Source organism: Hipposideros armiger, unplaced genomic scaffold (genome assembly GCF_001890085.2).
Source record: "Hipposideros armiger isolate ML-2016 unplaced genomic scaffold, ASM189008v1 scaffold_0, whole genome shotgun sequence".
Lineage (NCBI taxonomy): Eukaryota > Metazoa > Chordata > Mammalia > Chiroptera > Hipposideridae > Hipposideros > Hipposideros armiger.
In genome coordinates, this window is record NW_017731350.1 from 2,520,435 (window position 1) to 2,532,863 (window position 12,429).

The 12,429-nt window shown below is 47.4% G+C and overlaps 1 protein-coding gene across 1 annotated transcript in view; it reads right to left on the reverse strand.

Moving 5' to 3' along the window:
* Positions 1 to 11,572, reverse strand: part of DPYSL5 (dihydropyrimidinase like 5) — an 81,364-nt gene extending 69,792 nt beyond the window's left edge. Inside the window, exon 1 of the mRNA XM_019642028.1 lies at positions 11,351 to 11,572. The gene's annotated coding sequence lies outside the window, so the exon portion shown is untranslated. The remainder of the gene's footprint in view (positions 1 to 11,350) is intronic.
* Between the last annotated feature and the right edge of the window lie 857 nt (positions 11,573 to 12,429).

Consider the following 12,429-nt stretch of genomic DNA (forward strand, 5'->3'; position numbering starts at 1 on the left):
ATAATGTGTATGGAGTAAAATATGGTTGAAAGCACCTGAGGATTACCTGAGGATGAGGAGGTGGTATTTATTTGGAGGAGTGGGAAGAGAGAAAATGGGGAAGGGAGGGGAAAGTCTAATTTTTAAAAAAGAAAGAAATTGTCAACAATTAAAACAGAATGTGTGTGTGTGTGTGTGTGTGTGTCTACACAATGAGATGCATCAGAAGTCACCATAATGCAAATGGTGCCTATCTTAGGGTTGTGCGATTTCAGGTGACTTTTACTTTCTTTTTTATACGTTTAATATTGTTTAAATTTTTCACAATGAACATAAAACCAGGGGCGAGGGAAGCAATAAAATATTCACCGAGGCAAAAACTACTGATCCATCCTTTCAGGCCAGTCAAATTTCCTGAGCCCCTATCACATGCCATGCACAGTACCAGATGTGCTTCATTTCTAATCCTCACGGCGACACTGCAATGGATGAGGACAACGGGGTTTCAGAAAGGTCAGGTGACTTGCTTGGTATCACATAGGTTATGAGTAAGTATGGAAGGCAAGACCTGCACCCAAGTTTAGCTCCTAGACATTCTCTTTCCCGTCTCTGCCCTGCACTATCACATTATGGCCTATACTAGTCACAGATACCTTCCATCTGGCCAACCCATGTGCCCTTCGCCCACCAGGTGCCCCTCTCACTGTCCTGGATAGGGGGCTTCAAAATGTGCAGGATCCCTGCCTTCCAGAATCTCGTCTCTACATCTGCTAGCCCTTCAGTCTGTGATTGCCAGAGGGGTGAGGACTGTGCATTGCAGAGATCTTTGTGTTAACAACTGTTCATACTTGGCACAGGGCCCTGCGAATGTTCAATTTGTTAACTGGAGCTTAGGAGTTGAAAAACACAAAAAGAGAAGCCCTGAGCTGTGTTGTTCAGGCTCTTGACTGTCTCTTCACTTTTAGGGTCTTTCTCATGGGCCATACCCATAACGATAATTTTTTTATACAATAAAATATGCTCTGATATCTCCACGCTCACCATAATCTTAAAAACAAAAATCAAAACCTATCTATACATCTTAGCTGAGAACAAAGGATTCTACAATTAGGAGGAAAGACTGCATTTCTTGTGTTCTTTGTTGACTATTTGCAACCTGAAGGACGTGAGCAAAGGTTCTCAAAGAAAGGAGGAACAAGTGTCGTTATTTCAGTACACGCTTAGGAGAAAAGGCACATTGCACCTGTGCTCAGGATTTTCTTAAACACACACACGAAATTAAATATATTTTGAAACTTATCATTGTACTGTCATTGATTTTCATTAGGGAAAATAATTGCTAAGGGTGGTTTGGAGGCCCACAACTAGTGAGTCAGTGTAAATTCATGCACATAGGACAAGGTCTCTTCATTTTCAGTCCTTCAGGTTCCCTCCTGTTACTCCCCTGAGCACAGAGACCCCCAAGGGGAAAGCGCAGGGAGAGATGGGAGCATGGGGGTGGGCATGTGCTCAGTGGTCCCTTCTACCTTCAGTCTGTCTCCCTCCCCTGCTGCCCAAGCCTCCCTCCTCTGACCAGCCAAACACATCCTTGGCCCTACCCTTGGTCACACCTATCCCTCTGCCGCAATGTCCTCTTCCCCCTATCCTGCCCAGAACACCTTGTCAAGGAAGACCTTTGATGTACCTACTGGCCAGGATTATTCTCTCAGCCTGTGGACTCTGCCACCCCCGCTTGGTTATGCTCCATCTCTTCACGGACAGTTGGTTACAGTCTTCAAGGCTGGTGCCCCCCCACCGTTTTCTTCCCACAGTACTTAGCATGGTGCCTGGCTAGAGGCAGATGTTCAGAAAATGTTAATCATCATCCCTTTTAATCATCTACTCAAACAATCCTACTTTTGGATTTTCACCTGCTCTGGATAGAAAGACAACTAGATGAAGTCAGAATGATCTACATCTGTCCTTTCAGACGGGAGCCCAAGGAGTGTGGCATGAAACCTTGGGGCAAACAGGGCACCTCTTCCTGGAACACTGTGGTGGAGTTAAACATGTTGACTACATATAATTTCCAAAATTCTTTATAACTCTATAGCAAAACCGAAAAAAAGGGTATATTGCGAATTAGAGTGTAGACATTGCATTAACTTTTTTAAAAGTTAAAAAATGAGGCTTCAGGGCCGGCCGAGTGGCACGTTGGTTAAGAGCTGGCTTGGGATGCCAGAGGGCCCCCGTTTGGATCCCACATATGAGGGCCAGTAACACTGCCCTCCACAGCTAGGATGCTGAACAACAGCTCAACCTGGAGCTGGGCTGCCATGAGTTGCAGGCGATGGCTAGGCTGCAGCCCTTGCTGCAGTGGGTTGCCATGGGCTACCGTGTGTAGCCAGCAGCCAGCGTGAGCGGCCGTCCAGATGCTGGCGACTGATCTGCCTCGCCTGGGAAGAGCACAATGATGGTGCCAGCTTGGGCCAGTGAAGCAACGTCCTCCACAACTAGACTGAAGAACAAAACGACAGCAACTTGTCTGTTCCCCTTCCCCCAATTCCCCAGCGCTGTTCCCATCCCCCAATTTCCCAATAAAAATCTTTTTAAAAAAAAATGAGGCTTCAACAGTCACAAAAGGCCACATATGATTCCATTTGTACGAAATGTCCAAAACAGGCAAATCTAGAGATAGAAAGTAGATGAGCTGTTGCCGAGAGCTGGGGGACGGGAGCTGGGGGTGAGGTAAGGGTGGGGTAGTGGTGGAGGGGGATGGATAAAGGGTTTCTTTTGGGAGTGATGAAAATGTTCTAAAATTAGAGTATGGTGATGGTTGTACAACTCTGTGACTACACTAAAAACTGTTGAATTGTACACTTTACATGGGTGAACTTTATGGCAAGTAAACTATATCTCAATAAAGCTGTTACTAAGGCTTCAAAGATATTTCAAACTTGCATCAGGGTGCTTCTGGCTCAGACCAAGGGGAAGCTGTAAGAAGCAATAGTAGGAAAGAATTGAAACTCCAGTCTGGTCCACAAGTCAAGAAATAGGTTCCCAGGAGGGCATCTGGGCTACAGGTCTGGGGGTCAGTGTCAAGACTGTCCCCATGGCTCCAGGCCAGCGGCTGAACTGAACCAGTATAAATAGGGGTGAGATGCCAAAAGCCTGGAGCCATTTCTGGAGGTGGATCTGTAAAAATTACGTGAGCATATGGACAAGGGTTTGGAAAAAGCAAAAACGACTCTAGCTATATTAGCAAAACAGTCTATAGGTGGTTTTATAATTGATTAAATACTAGCATATTATATGTATACATTTTAAAGTACAAAATTAAATCCCACATTATAAAAGATATGAAGTATCTAGGTGCTGAAGGGATGCAGAGCTCAAGCAGTAAATCTGGGTTTTAAAGCAATGATAAAGCTGATCTCGCTCACCTGCTTGTATGAGGACCAATACCAAATATGACAGGACATGAAACACTCTTTCTCAGGAACAACTTGGTCTCATAAGGAAAAACCAGCCAAGTTAAGAATTCACGACTCCCTTGTCATGCTCCTTTGGTCGCAAGGTTTCATTAGCATCATCCTGTATATAATTATGCCCAAATCGAGGCCCTTGATACACGCTGGCCATGTTTATCGTTGCCATTTCTCCTGGGTCAAGGGTGAAGCCCAGCCCTGGAGGTGAGATGGGTTTGCCTTACATCCCCCGTTTAAAGGCTATGGCTCATATCTTTGTGCCTCATCTGTATTGGTTTCCAATGGCTGCAGAGCTTTTTTCCATTATAATCCAGTTGTAAAAATCATGTCCATTTTGTCTTTTTAAGAAACCCATGAAAAAGGGGATATATTCTATAATTCAAATTCCCAATGAAGAATTCTGAACTTTGTGATTCCAAGCTGATACTTTTTGAGGAATTTTTTTAGGTCACAGAAATCATACAGTTCAAAATTGCTATTTGACCCAATACAAGAAATAGAAAATAGTCAACAGAATAAAAATCACTTGTTAACCTTGTTCAAGGCTGACAGGACTGGAATCTTTGGACCCATGTTGCAATTATAATCTGACTCTCACCTTTTCCTTAAGAAAGAGGAGTAAGGAAATTGCTGTAGCAAGACTAAGGCTGAAGCACAGCCATTAAAAATGTTCATTTCAGCTACCATGGAATCAGACACAGCTTAAAATTCTATTTTTTGCTGAAGGATAAGAGTTTGAAACCCATCTTTGATCAAACCACACGTTTTACCAGCCTTTAGGGTTTCTAAAAATAGTTTAATCACAGCATTGCATACCTTAGAGTATGTCAGAGTATGATTTATTTTTTTAATTTCACCATTAATCTCACTACAGAGGGTGCCAAAAAAATGTATATGCATTTTTTAAAAAGGAAAAAACTAATATTAAAATTATGCTGATGGTAACCACTTTGAGCACCTCTTGTAATTGCAGAAGTCAAATGTGACTTGAATTCATCTTTTGTTATTGATATATATTGAGTATTACAATTTTAATACAGTTTTTTCCTTTCTTAAAATGTGTATACATTTTTTTGGCATCCTCTGTATTTAGCATGGTCTACTAAAACCAACACGTGCGTACCTTTGACCCAGCAATTCCATTCCTAAGTCCATACCCAACAGAAACACACATATGTTCACCAAAAGACACGGACACAGTAGCACTATTCATGATAACCCAAACTGGAAACTACCCAAATGCCCATTAACAATATAATCGACAAACAACATTGTGCTACATTTACACAATGAAATGCTATGTAGCAATGAAAATGAGCAAATGAAATGCAACAAGCATAATGTTGAGCAAAAGAAGCCACCCACACTATGATTCCATTTGTAAAAAGTTCAAAAATAAGGCTGATCTATGCTGTAAGAAGTCAGGACAGTGTTTAGTGACCTTGGAGGAAGGGTAATGACTGGATGACTGGGAGGGGATTTGAGGGGGCTTTTGGGTACTGCTAATCTGTTTCTTGATCTGGTACTGATCACATAGCTATGTTTAGTTTGTGAACATTCATTAAGCTATATATTTGTTTTGTGTACCTTTCTGTATATGTTATGCTTCTCTAAAAAGTTTCCACAGTAGAACTCTTTTTAAAATACACCCTCACCCACCCCACATACTTGGCAGTATGGCAAACTTGAAACAATCCAAGTAACTGCATTAAAGCTGTGTTTCACATGTGTTGGAAACAGGAGCAAAAAGAAATTAAATGAGAAAACGGGGGGGCTGCGTTTGAATTTTATAACAGAATGAACATATCGATCCACAACGACAGAACTGGTTGAAGTGGTAACAATAAGAACGGAGGCAACTTCTCCATCAATAGTGGATCATGCTCTGCATGAAGTACAAAAGGAAGGACAGAGACAGACAAAAGCAGGGAAGAATAAAGACCCAGGGCCTGAGAAATCAGAGCAGCCCATGGCGGATTTGAAATCAACAAAGGGGCTGCCTGTAAATGGACACTGAAGTGACACAAAGATGGTGTGACTAGGTATTGGGCGCTGATAAAGTGTGGGAGACACATTCATAAGGAGTGACAGACCCAAAAAACTTTGCTGAGCGAATGAAAATGGACAGATGTCGGGAGGCGGAGAGTGACACAATGCTCAATTCAGGATGCAGATAGCCTCCCTTTTTTTCATAAGAATCTCGTCATTCATTACACCTCAACCTCACTTGGGCCAAAAGATTTTAAATTTACATGGGGAACCAGAGGTGTCAATGGCTGGAAAATCTTATAAAATATCATCTAAAGCATTCAGTTGCTCATTCTTTCAATATTATTATTGAAAGCTTACTTGGAGCAACATTTTGTGCTAGAAGCGACATGGATGAAAAAAGAGGTCCAAATTCTATTTCAAACAAAGTGAGGAGCACCGTTTCATAATAGGATAGCACATTGCTAAGTTCTTTAGTTTATTGTAAGCCTTACACCCAACATACAGGCTTCTTAGCTTGGGACAGTGTTTAAAAGCGCAGACCCCTGTGATGGTTAGTTTTTTGTGTCAATTTGGCTAGGCTATAATACCTAGTTATTCAATCACACACTCATCTATATGTGTTGCTGTGAAGGTATTTTGTAGATGTGGTTAAATCAGTTGACTTTAAGTAAGGGGGATTTCCCTTGATAATATGGGTGGGTCTCAGACAACCAGTTGAAAGTCCTTAGGAGAAAAACTAAGCTTTCCCTTAGGAAGAAGAAATTCTCTGCCTGAAGACCAAGACATCAGCTCCTGCCTGAGTGTCTCCAGCCTGATGACCTGCCCTACACATATCGGCCCCCACAATCACAGAAGCCAATCCTTATTGGTTTCATTTCTCTGGAGAACCCCAGGTTATAACAGACTCTAAGCAGCAGACTCCTTGGGTTTGAAGCTTGGCTATGCCACTTCTCTAGCTGGGTGATTTTTGTACCTCTGTTTGCTTCACCTATAAAATGGGGATAATGCTAGTACTTAACACAGAAACCCCTAGCACAGAGTGAGTGCTTTGAAAGTGTTTGTTAAATAAGTAATTCTGTGGTGCTGAGTTTACTTCTCAGCTGGAAAACTTGAGATATTTTTATTCCCAACAATTTGCCATCAACCAATCATGATTGCTCATTCTCACACCAAGAACAGAATAGCCTAGAAACAGCACCTCAGCAGCCATGGGTGCCTGATTGTTCCTTTAGATGGCGCAGGAGCAGGGTGAGACACCAGGTCAATTTCACACCTGGGGATGATTCGGCAAAGCTGGGGTCAGAGCACTTCTGGAACATTCTTCACTCTGCAAGTACTCAGCTGCTGAAAACAGCTGTGCTTAAAGAAGCTCAGACTCAGCACGGAGCTATTCCTACTATTTGCAAGGGTGGGAGCTTCAGAAAGGGGTCCTGATCATTCTCTCTGTCCCCACTGTTTATACCCACAGCAGCCTGTTTGGCCCCTGGGATGAAAGATTAAATGGGGGAATCCAAATGTTTTATTGTGGACATATGTTCTGGGGGGAAAGTATGACGATGGTGCTGATGGTGATAACCCACATTTATTGAGCACTGACTAAGTACCAGACAGTGCTCTCGGTGCTATACATATACTAACTCATATAATCCCCATTGTACAGACAAAGACACTGAGTCCCTAAGAGAAAAGGAACTCGCTTAAGGAAAGACAGACAGAAAGTTGGGATTTGACCCCAGGCTGTCTGGCCTAGACCCAGGCTCTCCTCCTGTGCACATTGCCTCTGAGTCTGGCTGTGAGGAGGGGGTTCAGGCAGGAGGCGGCACAGGAACAAGCACCATACTGGGCTGTGATTGATGGGAGGGCGTGAGGGGCTCAGGATGCTATGGTTAAGTCCATTTATTTTAAATTAAATGAGCTTTAAAAATTGAAATAGAACAAATCATAAATAATATTCCTTCATGAATTTCTTTCGTGATAAGTATAGGATGGGTCCATTTTTATAAATAAATATCGAAGTTCATTAAAGATTCATACTGTTGTATTTGAACCTTTTCACATAAAAAATTTAAGGCAAAGCAATCTTAATATTATTTCTCATTTATTCACTAGCAGTACAATAAGATCAAACACCTTCTTGTTATTCTCATTTGATTTCCTATTATTTCAACTTCTCTCTACAGGGTTTTCACATCGACAAAGATTTTCTGTATTATTGTTCTCCTACAGGATCCCATGAACTCAGTCTGGGAAGACTTTTCTGAAATATTTTCTTATAGCTCAGAAAACAAAAACGTATGCACAGGATCAGATTCTATGGGAATTTGGCTAATTTTTTTACCAGAAAGATAAACGTGGTCTCGGATACTCTTTTCTAATAAGACCAGCTTCTCTGGCTCTTAATGTGATCTAAATCCTAATTTCCCCCCTGAGATTTGTCCACAGTTGTGATGGCCTCTGGCCTACAGTTCCTCAGGGCTAATGCAGAGTCACGCTGAATCCTGGGTCAGAGGAGCTATTATTAAGGAGAGGACATTCTCAGATATCCATAGCAGGAGGAGGACAGAGAGAGGTACAGGTACCACAGATGAAGCCTACACCAAGTCCCGTAAGCTAATTTTGGCCAACTGTGTAGTGTAGACTTGTCTTGCTGTGTACCTGTTTCCAGAAAAGGAACCAGGTAGTACACTGAGAATACTGAAAAGTACCCCGGCTTACATCTGCATCCTGGGGAGGCTATACTAAAGACGGCTAGGTCTTCACACTCTGTGAACATCTTTTGTAGATCTAGCTGAGGTCTCCAGGTTCAGGAAGATGGGAGTTAAGAATGGCACCCCAGAATTCTAGGGACATAAAGTCCTTTCTGTGGCCACCTGCCTCTCCCTTCTGAGCCCTGTCTCCTAGGTATTGTCCCAGGAGGTGGAAGGGGAATGTTACTTTCTCTCCATCTTCCCTGCAGAGATGGACTGGTCACACTGGTATTCCTCATCTATGGACTCCTTACCATGAAGGAAAAATTGGGCTGGATGCTCACATAGTGCCTTACTAGGATTATACCCTGAAACAAACCCATAAAATTCTTTCAAAAATAATAAACCAAGAAAACATCCCCTCTTGAAACTTCTCCCCTAGGGCAATGACATGAAAACCTATTTCCCATTGGGCTCTTCTACAGGAAAAAGCCTTCAGTGGCAGATTCCTGGTTTTCTAATATTGGGATTTCTGGTTTTCACCTATTCTGGAGATAAGTGGATATATTAATTTAGCTTAAAAAAACACCCAGTGAGCAACATTCCAGCTAGTCTTTCTAGACCATTTTTGCAAATTCTGAGAGGCACCTCTTCAAAGCACCATCCTTTAAAATCAGCAATATATAGCCTACTGCTGCTGTCCTGTGGCCACTCAGTACAACCCAGTCCAGAGGCCTTCCTGTTGGCAACTACCATACACCCTGGGCAAGAGCCAAAAGTCACATCACAGCGCCTCGCCTTATGCATCAACTTGGTTAAGAAAGAAAATCCTGAGTTTCAAGGTTAGGTTAAGAGAGCCAAAAGGCTCATCAATGAACTTAATGGCAAATATAAGTCACTTCAACTAGTCCTATGATGCTGTCATTTAGCCAAGTTTCCTCCACTCTTGGAATAAAAATGCTTCTGCCGTGCTCTTTTTATTTTAATAAATGACAATTTAAAATTACAAACCTTATGTTAACGAGTCACGTTTAATGTTAGCTAAACAATGATAAAAAAATATCTGTAAAACAGCGTTTTGGTTTTTGGCTATCATTTCACACCGTTAAGGTGCTGCAACATGACAGGAAAGGTGCTTAGACAGCGAGCAAGGCTAGGAGTGCATGGAAAGCTATGTTGAATCCCTCTTTTCTGTTTCCATTTCTATTCATCTGCTTTCCCATGGGCAAGTAGCCACCTCCTATCACAGAGCCGCCCCCGTCTTAGGTCAGCAGACAATACAAGCAAAACCTGTAAAGGATGGAGGTATTGGCTTGGGTGTGGTCACTGGCAAAGGGAAGCTCAGATCCCCTGGCTGCAGGTTCGAAAACCAGGAGCCCGACCCTTGGCGAGTCATCTCCACGCCCGCTTCTCCCGATTTTACTACAATCCGCACGAGCCCTGACTGCTCCTTTTAGGAACACACAGCAGCCCTTCAATGTGGCCGCCACCGCAGACAAAGCCGGCTGCTAAGGGGGCCCCACTCTGCACCGAGGCGACCTGCAGGTCGCCGCCGGGCCCCGCCACGTCTCGGTTGCTAATCAGCGGCGTGGGGCAAGCGGTGCGGCCGCAAACAGAAGGCACCAAAGCTGGAGGCGGCGGCTGTCTACACGTCTGTCTGGGGGAACGCGCGACTCCCATCCCGGCATTAACGGCGAAGCTTGGAGTACCAACATAAACCCCCAACATGAGCACGTGCCCTGAGATTTCTCCGGGAGCATTTTCTGCACCAGAAAGCTGCACACGAGTCCTGGGGGGCCCTAGTTCGTCGTCGGGCAGAGACCCGTGCCAGCTATTGTTCTCCAGGTCTGCCTGGCGGGAGACGGTCCCCATTCCGCCTCCCAGGCAGCATCTGCCACTGGACCAAGCCTTTCAGCTCCGCGAAGAAAAGGGTGTGCCTGCGGGGCTGCAGATTATCACAAAACCCTAAGAGTCCCCACGGGCTTGTATCAAGCCCGGAGACAAAGCTCCTCGCAGGGACAGCCCAGCCCGGTCCCAGATCCTGGGTCTGTCTCCCAGACCAAGAGCCACGCCCAGCCAGCCACCTGGACCTCCAGGCCTCACAACTAGAGCTGAGGGTCCTCAGGCCTGAGGCCCGCCTCCAAACCGCCTGCCCCTCCCTTCCCCCCGAGACCTCCCCTCCTCCGCACCGCGCGAGTCTCCTCCTCCCTAGCGTCTACCCTCCTCAAACCCAGGCGGTCTCCACCCTCCAGCATCTACCCTCGCCGCCTCATTCTTCATTAGCCCCAGCCTCAAGTCGCGCCACCTACACCAAGCTCCTTTCCTGCTTCCTCCCCCTTCTCTTTCATCCTCAAACCCTGGTCTTCACTTCCCCCTCCTCCCAAACCCAGACACCTGTCCCCACCCAGATTCCCCATCTCCCCATCTTTGCTCAAACGGTGGCCTCGCCTCCGCCTCTCTGCATCCCAGCCTCTCTCCAGCTCCAACTCCTGCCCCCTCCCCAGGCTTGGGGCGTTGAGGTCTCTCGCTCGCCAAGATCGATGCTGCGGGCAGGGCTCCCGCGCTGGGCTCAACAGAAGGAACCACGCTCGGCGCCCTTTCTGGGCCGGGCAGCGGCAGGCATTCTTTGTGGTTCAGGCAGGTGCCTCGGAGGCGGCAGGCGAGTCATCCTCAGGCGTCCGCTCCATTAGCCAGAGGATGGAATGGGTCGGGGGGTCCGCTCCAGGCTGGGCAAATCCCAACCCGGAGGCGGGATGGATAGACGGTGTGTGTATGGGTGGGGGCTGGGGACAGCGCCGAGCTAGGGACTCGGGCAGGAAGGGACCGCAGCCGGAGAAGCCCCCGTCCAGTCTTCTAGCGGTTCACTGCACCTCGACGAGAGCGGCTGGGCGCCTACTGTGTGCTGGGAGTGAAACCCTTTCAACCAAGCCGCCTCCTCACCCCAGTTCTTTGCAATGCCATGAGCACACATAAACGCCTACTGTGAGCAAGGCACCACACCGCGCTCCGTGGGAGTACAAAGAGGACCCCATTCGGACCCCAGTTTAACACTGATAGCAGCCCACAACCCCAAACCATCTTCTCGCCGCGCGTCCCCTGCGGCCGGGCCCCTAGGCGCGCCCCAATCCCCGCCCTTTTGTGCGCCTCTCAGAGAAACAGAGGGCGTAAAATGGATGTCCCAGCCCGGGGAGAAATAAGCCCACCGCCCGCCCCGCCATCACCCACTCTTCCAGGATGCTGCAGCTTCGAGAGTCCGTCGGCGGGTCGGTCTCTCCTGGGTCTCGCCGCGGCGCGGGAGCTGCGGGGGCTCGGGGCGGCGGCGGCTGCACGCGCGCTCGCTGGATCGCCGCCTTAGCGCGGCCGGGCGCTGGAGTCCCAAGCTGCGAGGGGGAGGGGACGTGGACGGGGGCTGGAGGCGGCCTCGGCCAATCACCGATGCGACGGCTCCTCCCCAGTGCCCTCCACCTCGCTCCAGCAGGTTTGCGGGAGGCGGGGACAGGCGGCGCTCCGCATCCTCGGCGCCGCGCGCGGCCGCCGCCTTGGGACTACAACTCCCGACAGGCCTTGCTGTAGGGCTGGGGTCCGAGAGTGGACAGAGGGCGCGGCCCGAAAACCCGCCGACCTCCGTCGTGACCTTCTCTGAGTTCCTTTGGGTTTCCATGGAGACTCCCAACACTCCACAAAGCCCGAGTGCTCCGACGCTCGGATGCCCGGGTCCTCTGGGAGGACTACGCAGCGGGTTGCGAGGACACACCGCCTCCCCTCCCCCTGCAGGACCCCACCCGAGGGCCTGAAACAATGCCCCGGCCGCCTCTCCCGGCTGCTGCAGGACCTGCCCTTCGCTGCTGGCCTGCCTAGACCCAGTTCCCGCCAAGACCCAATCCGACGCCTTCGAAGTGGCTGCTCGGCGGGATTCCAGCGTGGAGAGGACGGGGTCGGTTGTTATGGGTCAATGTTCTCACGTGAAAAGTGGACGGCCACTCTGGGTCACCTACGTTTGCACTTCCCTATGTTGGGGCTGCAACCCGAGTTCACTCTCAGGCGGAGCTGAGCGAGGGCTTCTCCATCCAGATCTCTCAGGTCCAGCTGCCTGTCCTGTTTCTGACACCCCGCCCCCGCCCCCCCTTTCAGGGGATGGTGAAGCCTCTTGAAACGTTTCATAACTCAATTTACATTTGCTTCACCTTTTTTCTTCACGTTTTAAATGCACACATAACTTAGCAAAAACAAAAAATCTAAAGAAGCAAGAGGGAGGATGGACCATCATGCCTTCATACGACCTCCCTGATCCCCTCTCAAGCCTT